This window comes from Salmo salar, chromosome ssa13 (assembly GCF_905237065.1).
Source record: "Salmo salar chromosome ssa13, Ssal_v3.1, whole genome shotgun sequence".
NCBI classification, from domain to species: domain Eukaryota; kingdom Metazoa; phylum Chordata; class Actinopteri; order Salmoniformes; family Salmonidae; genus Salmo; species Salmo salar.
The window spans coordinates 88485498-88504930 of NC_059454.1; positions in this window are offsets into that span (position 1 = coordinate 88485498).

A 19433-nucleotide genomic window follows, 5' to 3' on the forward strand; every position below is an offset into this window, starting at 1 on the left:
AGTGATTTAGAGGAGCAATTAGGGTTAAGTGCCTTGATCAAGAGCACATTGGCATATTTTTTACCTAGTTGGCTTGAGGATTCGAACCAGCAACCTTTCGGTTACTGTCCCAACACTCTTAATTGCTAGACTACCTGTTAGGACTTCTGGTCCCCACAAGGATAATAAAACCAAAATCACACACACACAGAGTTCATGTTATTGTGCTCAGAAAAGGAAACATCTACATCAGGGATAGGATGGGCAACTTTAATGAGGGTGGGGGCCACAAAAAATCTGAACTCATCATGAGAGGCTGCAGTGGCTATTGACCGTGGAGAGAAAAAATTGACATTTTAGAGTTCAACACAAAATTCTCCACATTTTGCTCATTTTGCCATGGGGCAGAGAGAAAAACATGCACTTTTACAGCTAATTTCCTGCAATTCTACACATTTTGTCATAGGGTGGAGAGAAATGTTTTCAGTTTTTAATATGATATCGGAGTGACTAACAAAATCAATGTGGGCCCCGGTCGGTAATTTGACGATGATAACTACAAGTTTAGATAGCTGGCCACTAGACTAACTTACCAATATAAAAAAATTTAGCTTTCATGGGCTAATTGAGTGTCACGTCCTGACCAGCAGATGGAGCTGTTGTTGTAGTTTTGGGGTCAGGACGTGGCAGTCTTGTGTGTGTGATTGTTCTGTGTTGGTCTTGTGACTCCTGATCAGGAACAGCTGGGGATCGTTGTTCCTGATTGGGAGTCATATATGTAGGAGTATGTTTGTCACTTGGTTTTGTGGGTAGTTGTTTTTGCACTGCGTGTTGTGTGCCTGCAAAACTGTTCCTGTCATATATATTGTTTGAATTGTTAAGTGGATGCTCTACTCCTTTATTTTAATTAAAGATGAGTATTCACATACCTGCTGCGCCTTGGTCCATTTCTACAGAAGACAGCCGTTACAGAACTACCCACCAAAGGACCAAGCAGCAGAAGAGGAGGAAGCCACAGGAGAAGAAAATGGAAGAATGGACCTGGCAGGACGAAAGAAAATTCTGGGCGGACAAGTTAAGGGAGCTAAGGGAACCCGAGAGGCAGCCCCAAGATTTTTTTTGGGGGGGGCACACGGGTAGTTTGGCCAGGCCAGGGAAGAGCCGTAAGCCAGCTACCCGTGACTACAGGGAGGTGCGTACGAGGTGGAGGGCGTCATGTTACGCTGAGGTGCGCACCATCTCGCCTATACGGACGCACAGCCCACTTCGCCCAGTACCAGCGCCCCGCAGGTGCCAGGGCAAGGGGAGCATCGAGCCGGAAGGGGTGATGCCAACCCTGCACTCAAGACCGCCAGTGCGCCCTTTCGGTCCGGTGTTTCCCGCTAGACACACTAGCATGGAGGTGCGTGTCTCCAGGCTGGTACGTCCAATACCTGCCCCACGCATCAGGAGTCAACAGTCGTCATCAGAGCTGCCCGCCAGTCAACAGTCACCAGAGCTGCCCGCCAGTCAACAGTCACCAGAGTTGCCCGCCAGTCAACAGTCGTCGGAGTTGCCCGCCAGTCAACAGTCGTCGGAGCTGCCCGCCAGTCAACAGTCGTCGGAGCTGCCCGCCAGTCAACAGTCGTCGGAGCTGCCCGCCAGTCAACAGTCGTCGGAGCTGCCCGCCAGTCAACAGTCGTCGGAGCTGCCCGCCAGTCAACAGTCGTCGGAGCTGCCCGCCAGTCAACAGTCGCCGGAGTGGCCGGACTGCGCTGAACTGCCGGAGTGGCCGGACTGCGCTGAACTGCCGGAGTGGCCGGACTGCGCTGAACTGCCGGAGTGGCCGGACTGCGCTGAACTGCCGGAGTGGCCGGACTGCGCTGAACTGCCGGAGTGGCCGGACTGCGCTGAACTGCCGGAGTGGCCGGACTGCGCTGAACTGCCGGAGTGGCCGGACTGCGCTGAACTGCCGGAGTGGCCGGACTGCCCTGAACTGCCGGAGTGGCCGGACTGCCCTGAACTGCCGGAGTGGCCGGACTGCCCTGATCTGCCGGAGTGGCCGGACTGCCCTGAACTGCCGGAGTGGCCGGACTGCCCTGTTCTGCCGGAGTGGCCGGACTGCCCTGTTCTGGCAGAGTGGCCGGACTGCCCTGTTCTGCCAGAGTGGCCAGACTGCCCGGTTCTGCCAGAGGTGCCCGCCTGCCCTGATCTGCCAGGGTGCCCGGCCTGTCAGGATCAGCCCGAGTGGTCCTCCTGCCCTCCGGCCCAGCCCGAGTGGCCCGCCTGCCCTCCGGCCCAGCCCGAGTGGCCCGCATGCCTTCCGGCCCAGCCCGAGTGGCCCGCATGCCTTCCGGCCCAGCCCGAGTGGCCCGCATGCCTTCCGGCCCAGCCCGAGTGGCCCGCATGCCTTCCGGCCCAGCCCGAGTGGCCCGCATGCCTTCCGGCCCAGCCCGAGTGGGCCCGCATGCCTTCCGGCCCAGCCCGAGGGGCCCGCATGCCTTCCGGCCCAGCCCGAGGGGCCCGCCTGCCTCCGGCCCAGCCCGAGGGGCCCTCCTGCTCTCCGGCCCAGCCCGAGGGGCCCTCCTGCTCTCCGGCCCAGCCCGAGGGGCCCTCCTGCTCTCCGGCCCAGCCCGAGGGGCCCTCCTGCTCCCCGGCCCAGCCCGAGGGGCCCTCCTGCTCCCCGGCCCAGCCCGAGGGGCCCTCCTGCCCCCGGCCCAGCCCGAGGGGGCCCTCCTGCCCCCGGCCCAGCCCGAGGGGCCCTCCTGTCCCCCGGCCCAGCCCGAGGGGCCCTCCTGTCCCCCGGCCCAGCCCGAGGGGCCCTCCTGTCCCCCGGCCCAGCCCGAGGGGCCCTCCTGTCCTCCGGCCCGGCTCGAGGGGTCCGTCTGCCTGGCGCAGCTATCGGCTCCACCGAAGTGGGCGACGCCGAGGGTGGAGCAGGGTCCACGTCCTGCACTGGAGCCACCTCCAGGATAGGTGGGTTGGGGAGGGAGGGTGTAGCACAGTGCCGTCGTTGACGGCAGCCACCCTCCCTTCCCTCCCTTATTGTTTAGGGGTTATTGTTTATGGGTTTTGTTGGGGATTTTGTTTGTTGGTGTTTTTTTCGTTGTTAGGTGCATTCCGGGGTCTGCACCTTGAGGGGGGGTACTGTCACGTCCTGACCAGCAGATGGAGCTGTTGTTGTAGTTTTGGGGTCAGGACGTGGCAGTCTTGTGTGTGTGATTGTTCTGTGTTGGTCTTGTGACTCCTGATCAGGAACAGCTGGGGATCGTTGTTCCTGATTGGGAGTCATATATGTAGGAGTATGTTTGTCACTTGGTTTTGTGGGTAGTTGTTTTTGCACTGCGTGTTGTGTGCCTGCAAAACTGTTCCTGTCATATATATTGTTTGAATTGTTAAGTGGATGCTCTACTCCTTTATTTTAATTAAAGATGAGTATTCACATACCTGCTGCGCCTTGGTCCATTTCTACAGAAGACAGCCGTTACATTGAGTGACTGACAGTGACTGACATAACAAGAGAAAACTGCACAGCCGAATTTCAAAATTGCACCTTGTGTATTCTACTATTCTCTCAACAGTAAGACTGAATTCCCCCCCCCAAAACAATCTGTATCTGGGCCAGCAGTATCCCATCCCTGATCCAGTGCTTATCTGCCTAGAAAACTACTTGAACACATGGAGAAATTCACTATTGAATTTATTTGGTAAGCAGCGTATTCCAGCTTGGCGTGGGGATAGTCACCCTTTGTTTGACCTCATACAGCAGCGTGCAGGGCTAGCATTAGCACACAAGCATGTCATATCAGCAAAAGTCCCAGTTGGAGGTTCAACTAGAAATGGAAGGTGATGAGGGCAAGGCAGTTGCTGAAGCTTCGGGAATGGGGCAGCTTCACATGGTGTCAGGGGTTCTAGGGGAGGGGGGGCTGTCTGATGGGGGGGGTTCATTTTTTGGGGGGGTAACAAAGCCACTCTTCACCCCATAAATCCACACAATGCTCTGCCACATTCTGCCGGGCGCACGCACGCACACACACACTTGAAAAGTATTCAGACCACTATATTTTTTTCCACATTTCATTACATTACAGACTTTTTTTTCAATCCAAACACAATACCCCATAATGACAAAGCAAAAACTGTTTTATTTTATTTTGCTAATTGATAAAAAAAGAAGAAATAATACATTTACATAAGTATTCAGACCCTTTACTCATTACTTTGTTGAAGCATCTTTTACAGCGATTACAGCCTCGAGTCTTCTTGGGTATGACGCTACAGGCTTGGCAAACCTTTATTTAGGCTCCCAAGTGTTGCAGTCCCGAGTCTAAGGCACTGCATCTCAGTGCAAGAGGCGTCACTATAGTACCAGGATAAAATTTAACATTTTTACATTTTAGTCATTTAGCAGACGCTCTTATCCAGAGCGACTTACAAATTGGTGCATTCACCTATAATATCCAGTGGAACAACCACTTTACAATAGTGCATCTAAATCTTTTAAGGGGGGGTTAGAAGGATTACCTTATCCTAACCCAGGTATTCCTTGAAGAGGTGGGGTTTCAGGTGTCTCCGGAAGGTGGTGATTGACTCCGCTGTCCTGGCGTCGTGAGGGAGCTTGTTCCACCATTGGGGTGCCAGAGCAGCGAACAGTTTTGACTGGGCTGAGCGGGAACTGTGCTTCCTCAGAGGTAGGGGGGCCAGCAGGCCAGTGGTGGATGAACGCAGTGCCCTTGTTTGGGTGTAGGGCCTGATCAGAGCCTGAAGGTACGGAGGTGCCGTTCCCCTAACAGCTCCGTAGGCAAGCACCATGGTCTTGTAGCGGATGCGAGCTTCGACTGGAAGCCAGTGGAGAGAGCGGAGGAGCGGGGTGACGTGAGAGAACTTGGGAAGGTTGAACACCAGACGGGCTGCGGCGTTCTGGATGAGTTGTAGGGGTTTAATGGCACAGGCAGGGAGCCCAGCCAACAGCGAGTTGCAGTAATCCAGACGGGAGATGACAAGTGCCTGGATTAGGACCTGCGCCGCTTCCTGTGTGAGGCAGGGTCGTACTCTGCGAATGTTGTAGAGCATGAACCTACAGGATCGGGTCACCGCCTTGATGTTGGTGGAGAACGACAGGGTGTTGTCCAGGGTCACGCCAAGGCTCTTAGCACTCTGGGAGGAGGACACAAGGGAGTTGTCAACCGTGATGGCGAGATCATGGAACGGGCAGTCCTTCCCCGGGAGGAAGAGCAGCTCCGTCTTGCCGAGGTTCAGCTTGAGGTGGTGATCCGTCATCCACACTGATATGTCTGCCAGACATGCAGAGATGCGATTCGCCACCTGGTTGTCAGAAGGGGGAAAGGAGAAGATTAATTGTGTGTCATCTGCATAGCAATGATATGAGAGACCATGTGAGGATATGACAGAGCCAAGTGACTTGGTGTATAGCGAGAATAGGAGTGGGCCAAGAACAGAGCCCTGGGGGACACCAGTGGTGAGAGCACGTGGTGCGGAGACAGATTCTCGCCACGCCACCTGGTAGGAGCGACCTGTCAGGTAGGACGCAATCCAAGCGTGCGCGGTGCCAGAGATGCCCAGCTCGGAGAGGGTGGAGAGGAGGATCTGATGGTTCACGGTATCAAAGGCAGCAGATAGGTCTAGAAGGATGAGAGCAGAGGAGAGAGAGTTAGCTTTAGCAGTGCGGAGAGCCTCCGTGACACAGAGAAGAGCAGTCTCAGTTGAATGCCCAGTCTTGAAACCTGACTGATTAGGATCAAGAAGGTCATTCTGAGAGAGATAGCAAGAGAGCTGGCCAAGCACGGCGCGTTCAAGAGTTTTGGAGAGAAAGGAAAGAAGGGATACTGGCCTGTAGTTGTTGACATCGCAGGGGTCGAGTGTAGGTTTTTTTCAGAAGGGGTGCAACTCTCGCTCTCTTGAAGACGGAAGGGACGTAGCCAGCGGTCAAGGATGCGTTGATGAGCGAGGTGAGGTAGGGGAGAAGGTCTCCGGAAATGGTCTGGAGAAGAGAGGAGGGGATAGGGTCAAGTGGGCAGGTTGTTGGGCGGCCGGCCGTCACAAGACGCGAGATTTCATCTGGAGAGAGAGGGGAGAAAGAGGTCAAAGCACAGGGTAGGGCAGTGTGAGCAGGACCAGCAGTGTCGTTTGACTTAGCAAACGAGGATCGGATGTCGTCAACCTTCTTTTCAAAATGGTTGACGAAGTCATCCGCAGAGAGGGAGGAGGGGGGGAGGGGGAGGAGGATTCAGGAGGGAGGAGAAGGTAGCAAAGAGCTTCCTAGGGTTAGAGGCAGATGCTTGGAGTTTAGAGTGGTAGAAAGTGGCTTTAGCAGCAGAGACAGAAGAGGAAAATGTAGAGAGGAGGGAGTGAAAGGATGCCAGGTCCGCAGGGGAGGCGAGTTTTCCTCCATTTCCGCTCGGCTGCCCGGAGCCCTGTTCTGTGAGCTCGCAGTGAGTCGTCGAGCCACGGAGCAGGAGGGGAGGACCGAGCCGGCCTGGAGGATAGGGGACAGAGGAGATCAAAGGATGCAGAGAGGGAGGAGAGGAGGGTTGAGGAGGCAGAATCAGGAGATAGGTTGGAGAAGGTTTGAGCAGAGGGAAGAGATGATAGGATGGAAGAGGAGAGAGTAGCGGGAGAGAGAGAGCGAAGGTTGGGACGGCGCAATACCATCCGAGTAGGGGGAGAGTGAGAAGTGTTGGATGAGAGCGAGAGGGAAAAGGATACAAGGTAGTGGTCGGAGACTTGGAGGGGAGTTGCAATGAGATTAGTGGAAGAACAGCATCTAGTAAAGATGAGGTCAAGCGTATTGCCTGCCTTGTGAGTAGGGGGGGAAGGTGAGAGGGTGAGGTCGAAAGAGGAGAGGAGTGGAAAGAAGGAGGCAGAGAGGAATGAGTCGAAGGTAGACGTGGGGAGGTTAAAGTCACCCAGAACTGTGAGAGGTGAGCCATCCTCAGGAAAGGAACTTATCAAGGCGTCAAGCTCATTGATGAACTCTCCAAGGGAACCTGGAGGGCGATAAATGATAAGGATGTTAAGCTTGAAAGGGCTGGTAACTGTGACAGCATGGAATTCAAATGAGGAGATAGACAGATGGGTCAGGGGAGAAAGAGAGAATGTCCACTTGGGAGAGATGAGGATTCCAGTGCCACCACCCCGCTGGCTCGATGCTCTAGGGGTATGCGAGAACACGTAGTCAGACGAGGAGAGAGCAGTAGGAGTAGCAGTGTTATCTGTGGTGATCCATGTTTCCGTCAGCGCCAGGAAGTCTAGGGACTGGAGGGTAGCATAGGCTGAGATGAACTCAGCCTTGTTGGCTGCAGACCGGCAGTTCCAGAGGCTGCCGGAGACCTGGAACTCCACGTGGGTCGTGCGCGCTGGGACCACCAGGTTAGAGTGGCAGCGGCCACGCGGTGTGGAGCGTTTGTATGGCCTGTGCAGAGGAGAGAGAACAGGGATAGGCAGACACATAGTAGACAAGCTACAGAAGAGGCTACGCTAATGCAAATGAGATTGGAGTGACAAGTGGACTACACGTCTCGAATGTTCAGGAAGTTAAGCTTACGTTGCAAAAATGTTATTGACTAAGATGATACAGTACTGCTGGCTGGTGGAGTAGGCTAGCTAGCAGTGGCTGCGTTGTTGACTTTGAACGTGTAGCTGGCTAGGTAACCTCGGTAGTTTCAGTACTACACCTTGTCATGATACAAAGCAACTTTGTAGCTAGCTAGCTGACATAACACTAATCAAGACGTTCCTTGTAGTGTATTTAGTTTCAACAATGCTGCTCGTCGGTAATAGTTGGCTAGGTTAGGAAAAATGGCGTCGCGGGGGACGGAAATAGCTGGCTAGCTAACCTCGATGGCTGGCTAGCTAACAATTATCAATTAACAATTATCAAGTTATGACAAAGACAACTAGGTAGCTAGCTAGGTAACACTGCACTAGTCTAATCGTTCCGTTGTTTAGTATTAGTAACTACAGCGCTGCTAGTCGGTAACGGATGGCTAGCTGGCAGTGGGTTAATGATGACTAGGTGTGTTGAGTAAGTCTGGCGCCGCGTCGCGGCTGGCTAGCACACCTCGATAATACTCAAACTCAAACTACACAATTATCTTAGATACAGAGACAGCACGGACAACTATGTAGCTGGCTAACTAACACTAACACCACACTAATCAAGTCGTTGCGTTGTAATGTAATAGTTTCTGCTAGTCGGTAGAAGTTGGCTAGCTAACGGTGATGACTAGCTAGCTAGCAGCTAGCAGTGTTGACTACGTTAGGAGGACGAAGATAGCTAGCCTCGATAATTACTCAGTTACTCTAAACTACACAATTATCTTTGATACAAAGACGGCTATGTAGCTAGCTAAGAAGAATTGCTCAGATCAAACAAATCAAGCCGTTGTAATGTAGCGAAGTGGAATATTACCTGTGGAGCGAAGCGTGGTGCGACTGCTCGCTCCAAACCGCTCCAAACCGCACTGGTGAATCCAGGCTGTGTCACATCCGGCTGTGATTGGGAGTCCCATAGGGCGGTGCACAATTGGCCCATCGTCGTCCGGGTTTGGCCGCAGTAGGCCGTAATTGTAAATAAGAATTAGTTTTAACTGACATGCCTAGTTAAATAAAGGTTAAATAAATATAAAAAATAAAATACATTTGGGGAGTTTCTCCTATTCTTCTCTGCAGATCCTCTCAAGCTCTACCAGGTTGGATGGGGAGTGTCGTTGCACAGCTATTTCCAGGTCTCTCCAGAAATGTTAGATCGGGTTCAAGTCCGGGCTCTGGCTGGGCCACTCAAGGACATTCAGAAACTTGTCCTGAAGACACTCCTGTGGTGTCTTGGCTGTGTGCTTAGAGTCGTTGTCCTGTTGGAATTTGAACCTTTGCCCCAGTCTGAGGTCCTGAGCGCTCTGGAACAGGTTTTCATCAAAGATCTCTCTGTACTTTGCTCCATTCATCTTTCTCTCGGTCCTGACTAGTCTCCCAGTCACTGCCGCTGAAAAACATCCCCACGGCATGATGCTGCCTCCACCATGCTTCACCGTAGGGATTGTGCCAGGTTTCCTCCAGATGTGACACTTGGAATTCAGGCCAAAGAGTTCAATCTTGGTTTCATCAGACCAGAGAATCTTGTTTCTCATGGTCTGAGAGTCTTGGGTGCCTTTTGGCAAACTACAAGAGGGCTGTCATATGCCTTTTACTGAGGAGTAGCTTCCGTCTGGCCACTCTACCATAAAGGCCTGATTTGTGGAGTGCTGCAGAGATGGTTGTCCTTCTGGAAGGTTCGCCCATCTCCACAGAGGAACTCTGGAGCCCTGTTAGAGTGACCATCGGGTTCTTGGTTACCACCTTGACCAAGACCCTTCTCTCCCGATTGCTCAATTTGGCCGGGCGGCCAGCTCTAGGAAGTGTCTTGGTGGTTCCAAACTTCTTCCATTTAAGAATGATGGAGGCCATTGTGTTCTTGCGGCCTTTCAATGCTGCAGAAATGTTTTGGTACCCTTCCCCAGATCTGTGCCTCGACACAATCTTATCTCGGAGCTCTATGGACAATACCTTTGACCTCATGGCTTGGTTTTTGCTCTGACATTCACTGTCAACTGTGGGATCTTATATAGACAGGTGTGTGCCTTTTGAAATCATGTCCAACCAATTGAATTTACCACATGTGGACTCCAATCAAGCTGTAGAAACATCTCAAGGAGGTTGATCAATGAAAACAGAATGCACCTTAGCTCAATTTCGAGACTCATAGAGAAGCGTCTGAATACTTATGTAATTAAGGTATTTCAGTTTTAGATTGTTAACAAATTTGCAAACATTTCTAAAAACCTGTTTTCGCTTTGTTATTATGGGGTATTGTGAGTAGATTGATGAGGAAATACTTTTAGAATAAGACTGTAATTTAACAAAGTGTGGAAAAAGTCAAGAGGTCTGAATACCTTCCTGAATGCACAGACAGACAGACAGACAGACAGACAGACAGACAGACATTAATATATCATACAGGTTTAAGCATACAATAATAAAAACATGTAATACATGTAGGGACAACAAATGAAGGGCAGAGCATCAGAGGAGGTTTGGGTTTGTAAGAGTTCACTGAGCTGTCCCAGGAAAACTCCTCTGGCCAGTGCTATAAAGATGACAGAGAAGCCAGTCACAGCTCTCTTTCTCATGTGACGCTGGGCTTTTCACATGCCAGGAAAGTGATAACTGCGCTCCTGTGAGCCACCTATGGACATAAGGCAAAGTTTCACCACACACACATACAGAAGTTCACTGGATACACACGTTGAAGTTGCAAAGAGAGTTTGAGACTGTGACACAGAGAAACGGAGAAAGCAGCAAAATATACACTCAAGAAACAAAACCACAGACAAAATGTACTAATGGACAAGACATGCTCCCTGGAGTGATTGTCACGACTCCTGCCGAGGGTGACGCCTCTCCCTGTTCGGGTGGTGCTCGGCGGTCGTCGTCACCGGCCTACTAGCTGCCACCGATCCCTTTTTCCCTTTTCTGTTGGTTATGCCTTTATTTGTTGCACCTGTTTTCAATTAACTTATTAGATGAGTATTTAAGCCTGTCTCCCCACCTGTTCTGTGTGCGGGCTTGTTTTGTTCATTTACACTGTGTGTTGTGTAGTGGATCGTGTTTTGTTTGGGACTTTGTATTTTGATACACCCTGTTGTGTTGGACAAATTACTCTTTTGGTGGTGCATAAATAAAAGCACGTAGTAAACGCTTCTGTTTCCTGCGCCTGACTCCACACCCACGACGTCCCAGCGTTACAGTGATGTACTTGTGAAAGATCCATTAGTCAACAGAAGGCTCTCTCTCGCTCTCTCACTCGCTCACTCTCATATGCATACAACAGCAATGCAAAGGTGTACATTCCTGACCTCCCTGGTCCTAGTCAGTGAAGAGGCCAGGCTAAGTGTGAACTGTGGTCCAGTTTCTATAACTTGATTGGAGTCCACATGTGGTAAATTCAATTGGTTGTACATGTATATAAACTGTTTTTATAAACTCAAACTAAATCTAGAACAAACAGTACAAAACCAATAAACTGTTGACAAACTAACATACGATCCATCTTTCCTCCCCACTGGTACTGGTCACGTGAGCAGAGATAGACCGCTGGACTGTGGTCTTCCAGGCCTTGACTGAGTTGAAGGGTCAGGGGGGTTCACTAGACCAGCTACAGTAGGAGACATATTGGACGTTACTGGATGTTCACAATGCACATTTGAAATGAGTTAGTCCCACATTTCCTGACTTTAAAATATACATTTACACTAAAAACACATAAATGGTGATATCCAGAGTCTAAATATACAAATACTGTAGCTTCATTTTTGGCAAAACATTCTGTTCAAATTCTATAATTCTGTGATCGTGTAGCAGGTCTTTGCAGACTTAACATCTCCAGGAATTACGACAATCTGCTGCCAAATAAGGTAACCACACTTCCTCTCCTGTAGCCACTGAGGGGCTTCTCCATAATCCTGTAAAATGGCTTATCATCGAATTTACCGAAAACATGTTGAAACTTTGAAATCCCATACATTTCAGTGCAAGGGCTCAGCGAGTTAAGGAGCAGCTCATAAACGTAAATGTTGGGGTCAGGGCAAAGAGCTCGCCAGCATGTAGTTCTACAAAATGGGGATGAGTTAGCATTTTCTATCTCTATCTCTTTTCTATATATTGCGTGAACATCAATGGAATATTATGTTAAACATAAAACAAATATGCTATGAACGTCATACAAATGTACTTGTGGAAATTGTGGAACATTGTGCAACATTGTGGGAATGTTCTGTGCAACCTATGTGAATATCACAATAATATTTTTGCAATATTCCAGACAACTCCCATAACTTAGCTTAATGTTCTGGGAACCATTAAATAACTCAAACCAAGTGTTCTGTCAACATTCTTTTAACATTATAGGAATGTCATGTGCAACCTAACTTAAATGTTGTATGAATATCATCACAACTGAGCATATTTTTGTGTTTTGAGAACCAATCTGTAAACCAGGCTTTAGTGTGCAGTTGACCCTTTGCTAAGCCCCGCCCCAAAATGTTAGCCAACCAATCGCAGCGCTCTAATGGATAGCAACTGCCATGAAATCTGATACCCCAGAGAAGCTCATGTTTGAAATAAATGTCATGAAAGCCAGTGAGGGAAGTGAGAAAAACAGAGTTTTCTTCAAAAAAGAAATTGTTTAAATGGCTAAATAATTTAACAGTGCACCAGTTGTACTTGCTACTGTGATTCCTGAAATGCAGAGCCTGTTTGCGAATACGAAATTATACATTTTCTTACATTGTTTGCTAGGTCAGCTGGTTAGCTAGCTCTCAGTCTCATTGACCACCAAATGTTGCTAACACTAGCTAGCCACTTAATATAACTTGTTTTCTCGAAATGTATCTTAAATAACTAAGTTAGCCATGTTATTAGTACAACTTCAATCTGCTGCCGACATCAGGATACGATTTGAAGCACTAGTTAACTCCAAAAATGGTTAGTTGCTTTAACTGCATGCTGACAGTGAATTCAGAGTCATTCAGTGCAAGTGTAGCAGTGTGATGTTGTTCCCCTAGATTATGCACGAAGTTGCACACAAGGACCAGTTCAAATAGGCCAGGTCAAGAGGGGATGTTAATAATTTGATAATAATAATAAAAATTCAGTGTGTTTTTTTATTTAATTACAGCTGCATAGCTAATGTTATTTTTTTTTGTGTACAAACACTTCTTCATATCTATATTGTAAATACACTTGATTGTAAAAGTTTTTTATATTTTCGTTTGGTCCATCGTGGGTTATCTGTATTTCTATACCCCCCTATTGTTCTCTCTTGCCTGACCTTCAGCTAGCGAGGTATATTGTCCTTGGCTCCGCAATTATTCAGTATAAAATCGTGGTAATGTTACACAATGCGCTGTTATGCAACCATAACATTTGTTAAAATGTGGACAATATAGTGAGGGAAAAAAGTATTTGATCCCCTGCTGATTTTGTACGTTTTCCCACTGACAAAGAAATGGTCAGTCTATAATTTTAATGGTAGGTTTATTTGAACGGTGAGGGACAGAATAACAACAACAAAATCCAGAAAAACACATGTCAAAAATGTTAGAAAATGATTTGCATTTTAATGAGAGAAATAAGTATTTGACCCCCTCTCAATCAGAAAGATTTCGGGCTCCCAGGTGTCTTTTATACACGTAACGAGCTGAGATTAGGAGCACACTCTTAAAGGGAGTGCTCCTAATCTCAGTTTGTTACCTTGGTAAAAGACACCTGTCCACAGAAGCAATCAATCAATCAGATTCCAAACTCTCCACCATGGCCAAGACCAAAGAGCTATCCAAGGATGTCAGGGACAAGATTGTAGACGTACACAAGGCTGGAATGGGCTACAAGACCATCGCCAAGCAGCTTGGTGAGAAGGTGACAACAGTTGGTGCGATTATTCGCAAATGGAAGAAACACAAAAGAACTGTCAATCTCCCTTGGCCTGGGGCTCCATGCAAGATCTCACCTCGTGGAGTTGCAATGATCATGAGGAATCAGCCCAGAACTACACGGGAGGATCGTGTCAATGATCTCAAGGCAGCGGGGACCATAGTCACCAAGAAATCAATTGGTAACACACTACGCCGTGAAGGACTGAAATCCTGCAGCGCCCGCAAGGTCCCCCTGCTCAAGAAAGCACATATACATGCCCGTCTGAAGTTTGCCAATGAACATCTGAATGATTCAGAGGACAACTGGGTGAAAGTGTTGTGGTCAGATGAGACCAAAATGGAGCTCTTTGGCATCAACTCAACTCGCCGTGTTTGGAGGAGGAGGAATGCTGCCTATGACCCCAAGAACACCATCCCCACCATCAAACATGGAGGTGGAAACCTTATGCTTTGGGGGTGTTTTTCTGCTAAGGGGACAGGACAACTTCACCGCATCAAAGGGACGATGGACGGGGCCATGTACCGTCAAATCTTGGGTGAGAACCTCCTTCCCTCAGCCAGGTTATTAAAAATGGGTCGTGGATGGGTATTCCATCATGACAATGACCCAAAACACCCGGCCAAGGAAACAAAGGAGTGGCTCAAGAAGAAGCACATTAAGGTCCTGGAGTGGCCTAGCCAGTCTCCAGACCTTAATCCCATAGAAAATCTGTGGAGGGAGCTGAAGGTTCGAGTTGCCAAACGTCAGCCTCGAAACCTTAATGATTTGGAGAAGATCTGCAAAGAGGAGTGGGACAAAATCCCTCCTGAGATGTCTGCAAACCTGGTGGCCAACTACAAGAAACGTCTGACCTCTGTGATTGCCAACAAGGGTTTTGCCACCAAGTACTAAGTCATGTTTTGCAGAGGGGTCAAATACTTATTTTCCTCATTAAAATGCAAATCATTTTATAACATTTTTGACATGCGTTTTTCTGGATTTTTTGTTGTTGTTATTCTGTCTCTCACTGTTCAAATAAACCTACCATTAAAATTATAGACTGATCATTTCTTTGTCGGTGGGCAAACGTACAAAATCAGCAGGGGATCAAATACTTTTTTCCCTCAATGTAAATATTTATGTTAACAAGTTTTACCGAGCTCGCTTACTAGGTTACCTATTGTAACTTGTGGGTACTTGGGACAGTGTTTGAGTGAGTCTCCATGCGATCGCGCAGGTGCCTGAGAGCTGTGACTGCACCAAGGGCTAACATATGGTGCGTTGTCTCTTCATGCGCAGGTTTGGCTTTTATTTTGTCCGAATTATGTTGTATTTCATTTTATTTGTATTGTGTGCTATTGTGCACTAAATGTGTGCATGCAGCACCTGTTATTTATTTTTGGCTCTCTCTTGCCTGACCTTCAGCTAGCGAGATGCCTGAGAGCTGTGACTGCGGCAAGGGCTAACATATTGTGTGTTGTCTCTTCATGCGCAGGGCAAATAAAAATCCAACAAGCAGACCTCCAGTTGTGGCAGTGTCCTCATTAAATTACACAATGCAGAATGAACCACGTTACACAAGCCACACTACAAACATAATTTTACCAGGTTGCCGTGAAGCAATTGCAATGACAGTCCATCACAACATACCCGAGAGTTTCCTGATTAGTAAGGGGTAGTCTGTGTTTAATTTAATTGTATATTAAAAACACAGTTTGAGATCATTGTGTGCGGATTTCGCCAGTGGTTAGAAGGGGGAATTGGGTTTTCCAGGAAAATGTTGTCAGAGGTTGCAACAGTAACCAAGGGGGTGCGGGGCTTAGCAAAGTGTTAATTAAGAGAATATTTTCATTTTCTTAGCAATTTTTTCCAGTGTACAGACACAAGTCACATGGCCAGGAATCAGATTTGTATCTGCTTTCAAACCACCTACAAAGGTGGTTTGAAACGTGGCTTGAAATTCCATGTGCTTTTTGGCTGTTCAGACAGCAGGAAAAAGAACAGATTCTAATCGGATATGCCCCCCAAAAATATTTGAGTCACTTCAAAATGCCAATGTGAACAAGGCTTAAGAGTCTCAGAAAGACTAATGTCGTGTCTCTGGCATCATTAAAACTGAAGACATATTAATCAAATAACTCTCTGTAATTATTATTACGCGATGAAACTGATTAATCGTGTAACTGTAATTAACTAGGAAGTCGGGGCACCAAGGAAAATATTCAGATTACAAAGTTATAATTTTCCTAATTTAACTTTCAGATATTATAATATCTGATCTATTAGTCTTCTGATTAATGACGTATTAGTTACCTCACGTCAGTCTCATTCCACACGTCGTAAATTGTTGGTTATCTGCACGAACCCAGTCTTCACTATGAGTCATCCATACATCAATTGTCTTAAAATCATTTATTTACTAACTAAGTAATTCACAGAAATGCATAACAAACGGTAGATATCGTTACAAAGAAATGATAGGAGAATGTGCCCTAGTGGGCATGGCGACTTGTTAGACAAAAGGGGGGTCAACTGAGAAGGCACTACAGAGTTGATAATTATAACAATTGAAATGCTAATCCTTTTTACATGAACGCTCACTCATTCGGGAACAACTGCAATCAATATATATATATTTACGCTCAGTGTGTCGTTGGGATCTCTGTTGAAAAGTTTGTTTCTGTTGGAGAGTCTGTCCGCCGTCTCTCGCTCTCTGTCGTTGTTAGAGTGGATAGTTCAGAGTGACATTCATTCATGTCGTTATAGAATAGCTGTTTTCGGCGGTTGTCGGTCTTCGCGTTCAATGATACCGAATTCCTAGCTGCAGACTAGTAATTAATATCAAAGACTTGTTCTTATTCTGTCGGTATCGATAGTCTAAGAGTTTAACCTGTTAGGGCTAGGGGGCAGCATTTGCACGTCTGGATAAAAAAAATGTACCCGATTTAATCTGGTTACTAATCCTACCCAGTAACTAGAATATGCATATACTTATTATATATGGATAGAAAACACTCTAAAGTTTCTAAAACTGTTTGAATGGTGTCTGTGAGTATAACAGAACTCATTTGGCAGGCAAAACCCTGAGACATTTTCTGACAGGAAGTGGATACCTGATGTGTTGTATTGACTTTAAACCTATCCCATTGAAAAACACAGGGGCTGAGGAATATTTTGGCACTTCCTATTGCTTCCACTAGATGTCACCAGCCTTTACAAAGTGTTTTGAGTCTTCTGGAGGGAGATCTGACCGAACAAGAGCCATGGAACGATGATGTCCCATTAGACACCTGGCGCGAGTTCATGTTGGGTACCCTCGTTCCAATACGTTATAAAGAGTATGCATTCGTCCACCTTGAATATTATTCATGTTCTGGTTAAAAAGGCCCTAATGATTTATGCTATACAACGTTTGAAATGTTTGAACGAACGGAAATATATTTTTCCCCTCGTTCATGACGAGAAGTCCGGCTGGCTTAGATCATGTGCTAACAAGACGGAGATTTTTGGACATAAATGATGAGCTTTTTTGAACAAAACTACATTCGTTATGGACCTGTGATACCTGGAAGTGACATCTGATGAAGAGAATCAAAGGTAATGGATTATTTACATAGTTTTTTTCGATTTTAGATCTCCCCAACATGACGTCTAGTCTGTATCGCAGCGCCGTATTTTTCTGGGCGCAGTGCTCAGATTATTGCAAAGTGTGATTTCCCAGTAAGGTTATTTTTAAATCTGGCAAGTTGATTGCGTTCAAGAGATGTAAATCTATAATTCTTTAAATGACAATATAATATTTTACCAATGTTTTCTAATTTTAATTATTTAATTTGTGACGCTGACTTGACTGCAGGTTATTGGAGGGAAACGATTTCCTCAACATCAATGCCATAGTAAAACGCTGTTTTTGGATATAAATATGAACTTGATAGAACTAAAAATGCATGCATTGTCTAACATAATGTCCTAGGAGTGTCATCTGATGGAGATTGTAAAAGGTTAGTGCATCATTTTAGCTGGTTTTATGGTTTTGGTGACCCTGTCTTTGACTTGACAAAACATTACACACAACTCTTGTAAATGTACTGTCCTAACATACTCTAAATTTATGCTTTCGCCGTAAAACCTTTTTGAAATCGTAAAACGTGGTTAGATTAAGGAGATGTTTATCTTTCAAATGGTGTAAAATAGTTGTATTTTTGAAAAATTTGAATTTTGACATTTATTTGGATTCAAATTTGCCGCTCTTGAAATGCACCTGCTGTTGATGGCGTGCACCACGGGTGGCACGCTAGCGTCCCACCTAGCCCATAGAGGTTAACCTATTTTTTTCAAAAATACAACTATTTTACACCATTTGAAAGATAAACATCTCCTTAATCTAACCACGTTTTACGATTTCAAAAAGGTTTTACGGCGAAAGCATAAATTTAGAGTATGTTAGGACAGTACATTTACAAGAGTTGTGTGTAATGTTTTGTCAAGTCAAAGACAGGGTCACCAAAACCATAAAACCAGCTAAAATGATGCACTAACCTTTTACAATCTCCATCAGATGACACTCCTAGGACATTATGTTAGACAATGCATGCATTTTTAGTTCTATCAAGTTCATATTTATATCCAAAAACAGCGTTTTACTATGGCATTGATGTTGAGGAAATCGTTTCCCTCCAATAACCGGCAGTCAAGTCAGCGTCACAAATTAAATAATTAAAATTAGAAAACATTGGTAAAATATTATATTGTCATTTAAAGAATTATAGATTTACATCTCTTGAACGCAATCAACTTGCCAGATTTAAAAATAACCTTACTGGGAAATCACACTTTGCAATAATCTGAGCACTGCACCCAGAAAAATACGGCGTTGCGATACAGACTAGACGTCATGTTGGGGAGATCTAAAATCGAAAATACTATGTAAATAATCCATTACCTTTGATTCTCTTCATCAGATGTCACTTCCAGGTATCACAGGTCCATAACGAATGTAGTTTTGTTCAAAAAAGCTCATCATTTATGTCCAAAAATCTCCGTCTCGTTAGCACATGATCTAAGCCAGCCGGACTTCTCGTCATGAACGAGGGGAAAAATATATTTCCGTTCGTTCAAACATGTCAAACGTTGTATAGCATAAATCATTAGGGCCTTTTTTAACCAGAACATGAATAATATTCAAGGTGGACGAATGCATACTCTTTTATAACGTATTGGAACGAGGGTACCCAACATGAACTCGCGCCAGGTGTCTAATGGGACATCATCGTTCCATGGCTCTTGTTCGGTCAGATCTCCCTCCAGAAGACTCAAAACACTTTGTAAAGGCTGGTGACATCTAGTGGAAGCAATAGGAAGTGCCAAAATATTCCTCAGCCCCTGTGTTTTTCAATGGGATAGGTTTAAAGTCAATACAACACATCAGGTATCCACTTCCTGTCAGAAAATGTCTCAGGGTTTTGCCTGCCAAATGAGTTCTGTTATACTCACAGACACCATTCAAACAGTTTTAGAAACTTTAGAGTGTTTTCTATCCATATATAATAAGTATATGCATATTCTAGTTACTGGGTAGGATTAGTAACCAGATTAAATCGGGTACATTTTTTTTATCCAGACGTGCAAATGCTGCCCCCTAGCCCCAACAGGTTAACCACGTGGTATGGTTAAAGTTCAGAAAGAGGAATGCTGGTCTTCAACCTTTAGCCATTTCGTAATTGAGGTAAGCTCGGTCTGGTGATAGAAAACCAAGGTGGGGGTTTTATTCGTGACATAGAAAAAGGCTGTCTCATGACACCAGGTCCTGTCTGTGTCCCGGGGGCATGCCTCTGATTTAGTTAAGACTCCAAAGGGAATTGGAGTTTCCTTCATTAAACAGTCCATAATCACATTACACAATTTGACAAACAGTTCCATCCTTATTCATTCATTTTATACAACCATTTAGATGTAAGTCTCATACCTGAGACTCTTCGATAAACATGATTATGGTAATGTGGCCGTAT